Raw genomic sequence first — 6,219 nt, 5'->3', positions numbered from 1 at the left:
AGTGAGAGAACTCAACCTGAAAAACATAGATAAGAAGATGCCTATGTTAGTAGGATAGGAAAAAAAACAGCAAAATGATTCCCAATGATATTCTGATATATTCATAGATCAGTACCTAGCCCAATAGCCAACAGAGAGGCTTCCTTCAGCAGCTGATGAGAGTGATGCAGAGGCCAGCAGCAAACATTAGATGGAGTGGACATTGGAGATCTCCACTGGGTCCTTCTCCTTGGAGCCTCAGGAACCTGGCAGAAGAAGAGGAAGATGAATTGTAGAAGACAGAGGGTTTGGAGACCCAAGGTTCACAGAATTAACTAAGCTGGGCTCATTGAGCCTCAAAGAGACTGAGATGGCAATCCTGGAGCCTGTGTGGGTCTGTGTAAGGTCCTCTGCACACACATCATAGTTGTCAGCTTGGTATCTTTGTGGGACTCCTCACTGGTTACAGGAGACGCTAGGTGAGACCCCTTATCTCCCATTGCTATGAGTCCTCAGTGGGATCCCCTTCACAGATTCCAGGAAGTTTCCACTGCACTAGGTTTCCACACCAATCCCCAAATGTTCCCTAGTTCCCCATGTCTCTCCCACACTCTCTCACACCACTCCATCTTTCCTCCACCTAATCCCCCTCTGTCTCCACCTGTCCTCAGTCTGCCTGTAAAATCTATTTTTTCTTTCCAGAGAGATCCATGTGTCCCCTTAGACTTCCCCTCTTTACCTAACCTCAACGGTTCTATGGATTCTAGCTTGACTATCATTTACTTAATGGCTAATATCCACTTATGAGCGAATACGTAACATGTTTGTCTTTCTGGGTCTTGGTTACCTCATTCAGGGTGATTTTTTAAAATTATATCCATTTGCCTGCAAAGTTCATGCTGTAATTTTTTTTAACAGCTGAGTAATTCTCCTTTGTGTAAATATACCACATTTTCTTTATCTATTCCCTTGTTGAGGGACATCTAGCTTGTTTCCAGTTTCTGGCTATTATGAATAGAAAAACATTTTTGAATGTGTCCTTGTGGTAGGATGGAGTGTCCTCTGGGTGTATGACCCAGAGTGGCATAGCTGCTTGTTGAGGTAGATTGATTTCCAAGTTTCTGAGAAACCATCATATTGATTTCCATAGTGGTTATACGCCTTTGCACTCCCGCCATCAATGGAGGAGTACATGTTTCTCTTGCTCCACATTCTCACCACCATTTTGTAGGCTGCAGTTTTATCGTTTTAATAGTGTCCTTTACCTTATGGAAGCTTTTAAGTTTCATGAGGTCCAATTTATAAATTGTTGATCTTAGTGCCTGTGTTATTGATGTCCTGTTCAGAAAGCCATCTCCTGCACCATTGTTGTTCAGGACTAGGATAGATAAAACAATCCTGAATAACCAAGGAACTGTTGAAGGTCCCACCATTCCTGATTTCAAGTTACACTACAGATACATACATATATTAATGTATATACATAAATACACGTATACACATATATACATATATATGTATATATGTACTACAGAGATGTATACAGTGAAACCTGCATGGAATTGGCATATCGATTGATGGAATAGATTTGAAGACACTGACATAAATCCACACACAAATGAACACAATTTTATTTTTATAAATAAGCCTGAAAACCACAGCGTCTCAACAAATGATGCTGGTCCAACTGGATGTCTGCATGTAGAAGGAGGCAAATAGATCCATATTTATTACCTGGCATAAAACTTAAGACCACGTGGATCAAAGACCTCAACATGAAACCATATACACTGAACCTGATAGAAGAGAAAGTGTGGGAATAGCCCTGAACAGCATTGGTGCAGTAAATGACTTTCTGAACAGGACATCTTTCACAATAAAAGTTCTGGAGAGATCAGAGATTCAAGGGACATACCTAAATATAAAATAATGCAGTTTATAGCAAACCTATAACCAACAATAAATTAGATGGAAAGAAACTCAAAGCAATTCCAGTAAAATCAAAAGCAAGAGAAATTTGTACACTCTCCTCATGTCTAATCAATATATAACATTTGAAGATTTAGCTAGAGCAGAATGACAACTAAAAAAGGTCAAGGGCATGCAGACTGGAAAGGAAGAAGTCTACGTGTTGCAGATGATTTAACAGTCTACATGAGTGACCCTAAAGATTTTAGCAGGGAACTCCTACAGCTGATACATACTTTCAGCAAAGTGGAGGGATACAAGATTAACTATAAAAAGTCAGTAGGCCTCCTATATACAAATGGCAAACATATTGAGAAAGATGTCAAGGAAACAACACCTTACACAGTAGCCTCAAACACTACAAAATGCACTGGGTTAACTTTAACCAAGCAAATGAAAGATTTTGTCAAAGGCCTTTTTCTTCATCTAATGAGATGATCATGTGGTTTTTTCTTCTTTCAGTTTGTTTATATTGTGGATTACGTTGATAAAATTTCATATATTAGGCTATCCGTAAATCTCTGGGATGACATCTACTTGATCGTGGTGGCTGATCTTTTTGAAGTGTTCTTGGTTGGATTCAGTGTTCACCTTGCAAGTATTTAATTGAGTATTTTTGCACTTATGTTCATAAGAGAAATTGGTTTGTAGTTCTCTTTCTTTGATGAGTCTTTATATGGTTTGGGTATCAGGGTAACTGACCTCATAAAATGAATTTGGCAATGTTATTTCTGTTTCTGTTTTGTAGAATAATTTGAAGAGTGTTAGCATTAACTCTTCTTTCAAAGTGGTAGAATTCTGTACTAAATCCATATGGCCCTGAGCTTTTTTTGGTTGGGACAGTTTTAATGGTTGCTTTGATTTCACTAGGTGTCATAGGTCTATTTAAATTGCTTACTTGATCTTGATTTAACTTTGATAAGTATTTTTCTATCAAGAAAATTATTCATTGCCTAATTTGTGGAGTGCAGTTTTTTTTTAAAAAGTGTATCCTTATGATTCTCTGGATTTCCTTGGTATTTGTTATTATGTACCATGTTCATTTCTGATTTTGTTTATTTGAATATCCTTTCTCTGTCTTTTAGTTAGTTTAGACAAAGGTTTGTCTATCTTGTTGATTTTCTCAAAGAAACATTTTTTTTGTTTCATTAATTCTTTGTATTGTTCTTTTTAAATTCTGTATTCTTTTGTGTTTGGGTGGATTGTTCTGTACATGGCTGTTAGGTCTATTTGGTTGATGACATGTTGGCTCCAGCATTGCTCTGTTTAACTTATGTCTGGATGACTTGTTGATTGGTGAGAGTGGAGTGTTGATGTCTCCCACTATCAGTTTGTGAGGGTTGATGTGTGATTTAATCTTTAGTGTGTATCCTTTACAAATGTGGGTATCCTTGCATTAGGGATATAATTGTTAAGAATTGAAAGGTCAGTTTGGTGGATCTTTTCGTGATGAATACAAAGTGTCATTGCCTGTCTCTTTTGATTAATTTTGGTTTGAAGTCAATTTGTTAGATATTAGGATATCTATCTATACAGTGTCTATACAAGTTTGCTTAGGCCCATTTGCTTGGAAAATCTTTTTCTAACCTTTTACACTAAGGTAATGCTTATTTTTGATGTTGACATGTGTCTTAGTTTGGATTTCCATCGCCGTGAGGAGAAACCAGAACCATGGCAGTTTTTATAAAGGAAAAGATTTAACTGTGGCTGGCTTTCAGTTCAGACATTTAGTCCATTACCATCATGGCGCGGGACATGGTGGCACACAGGCAGACGTCGTGCTGGAAAGGAGCTGAGAGTTCTACACGCTGATCTGCTGATCCGCAGGCAGCAGAAGGAGACTGCCCACTAGGCCTAGCTTGAATATACGAAACCTCAAAGCCTGCCTCCAGAATAACACACGTCCTCAAACAAGGCCATACCTCCTATGTAGTACCCACTCCTTATGGGCCAGACATTTAAACATGAGTCTATGGGGGCTATTCCTATTCAAACTACCACAAGGTGTGTTTCACATGAGCAGTAGATAGATGAGTCTTGTTTTCATATCCATCCTGTTAGTCTGTGTCTTTTTATAGGGAAACTGAGTCCATTGATATCGAGAGATATACATGATCAATGATTGCTAGTTTCTGCTATTTTGTTGTTGTTAGTGGTGGTGGTGATAATATGTGTGTGCATGTGTTGTGTGTGTGTGTGTGCTTGTGTGTGTGCAGGAGCACACAGGTGTGCATGCTCTTCCCTTCTTTTGGTTTTGCTGGTGTGAGATTATTTATTTCCTGTGTTTTCATAGGTATAGCTAATCTCTTTAGGTTGGAGTTTTTCTTCTATTATATTCTGTAAGGCTGGAGTTGTGGAGAGATATTGCTTAAATTTGACTTTATCATGAAATGTCTTATTTCCTACATCTATTAGTGATTGAAACTTTTGCTGAGTATTGTAGTCTAGGCTCATATCTGTGGTCCTTTAGGGTCTTTAAGATATTTGCCCAGGCCCTTCTGGATTTTAGATTCTTTACTGAGAAGTCAGGCGTAATTCTCTAGGACTGCCTTTATATGTTACTTGGCTATTTCCCTCCATAGATTTTAATGTTTTTCTTTGTTCTCAATGTTTAGTGTTTTGGTTGTTGCATGGTGAGAAGACTTTTTTCTGGTCCAATCTATTTGGTATTGTGTAGCCTTTTTGTACATTTACAGGCACCTTTGTACATTTATAGGTTAAGAAAATAAACACCTTTTTCTTTAAGTTAGAAAGTTTTCTTCTACAATTTTGTTAAAATATTTTTCTGGGCTTTTAAGCTGGGATTTTTATCCTTCTTCTATTCGTGTTATTCTTAGGCTTGGTCTTTTCATAGTGTCTCAGATTTCCTGAATTTATTTATTTTTTGATCAGGAATATTTTTAGATTTAGTATTTTAAAACATATGATGTCCGTAAGTCCTACTTTATCTAATCAAGGTTTATGGCGTTGTCCTCATCTGCTGTTCACAGTTTTAGGAAAAAAATCATCATATAAAATCCATCCTGGTTTTGTCTCCTTAGTCTAGTGAAAATAAAATAAAATAAAATAAAATAAAATAAAATAAAATAAAATAAAATAAAATAAAATAAACACTCTGGAAGGCTTAGGACTGTCTCTTTAGTGTAATAATAATAATGTGTTTTCCTAAACAAGAATAAACTCCAACTTACACATATTATGTACAGCAGCCAAATAAGATTACATATATAGATTTTCAGCTATTTCCCCGTTTTGTTACAGGTTTTCAACTAACTTTTACTGTTAGGGACTTTACTAAGTTTTTAAAAAAACTACATCTTAATGGTTTCATGTCTTGAGATAAAGAACATGGGGGAGAAAGGGTTGAAGGAGCCAGAGGGGTCAAAGACAGCTTAAGGAAACCTACAGAATTAACTAAGCTGGGCCCATAGGTACTCACAGAGACTGAAGAACCAGCCAGAGAGCATGCATGGGACAGACCTAGGCCCTCTGCACATACATAACTGTTGTGCAGCTGGGTCTTCATGTGAGAATCCTAAAGTGGGAGCAGGGGCTATCTCTGACTACACTACCTGCATTCGAAGTCTTTCTCTCTAACTGGGCAGCTTTGTCTAGTTCAACTGAAGATGTGCCTATTCTCACTGCAACCTGCTATGCAAGTCTAGTTGATATCCACGGGAAGCCAACTAAATGCTTTTTTTCATAAGAGTTTTCATGGCCACGGTATCTCCTCACAACAATAGGAACCCTAATTAAGGCACTCATCTTGCAGTGCTTTTCAAAGGTTTGTGGTAAATGAAGCTATTAACAAATATACCCAGCAAGACTATCAATACATGCACTCAAGAATACAGACCAAGGTGCTAAGGGCCACTGCCGATCTTGTGGGACAGCAAGCTCACATGTGCTATGTCATTTTAATGTAAGTTTAATTTGATTCTAAATAACATTTGATAGCTTATAGAAAAGACTAAAGTCTGAATTATCAAATAAATGGCAGGGCTTTTTATTTGACATGAGATTTTAGCGAAAATATACGTGTGAGTGCAAAAGGCATTACTTCACACAGGCTAAAATTTCAAGTGGTCAGAGAAATGTATTAAATATCTTGGTCACATCTGCCCTCTAGTGGCCAACAGTTTGTAACGTGGAGAGATGCGGAAGAGTTTCTTTGGAACTTTGAGTAAAAATGTATGTAACTATGAGAAAGAAAAAGGAGCCATCAATGTGAGAGGACAGGTGAGGGGGAGGATCTGAGGGAGCACGCAGGAC

This window comes from Grammomys surdaster, unplaced genomic scaffold (assembly GCF_004785775.1).
Source record: "Grammomys surdaster isolate TR1022 unplaced genomic scaffold, NIH_TR_1.0 125996, whole genome shotgun sequence".
Taxonomy (NCBI): domain Eukaryota; kingdom Metazoa; phylum Chordata; class Mammalia; order Rodentia; family Muridae; genus Grammomys; species Grammomys surdaster.
This window is presented reverse-complemented; position numbering follows the sequence as displayed.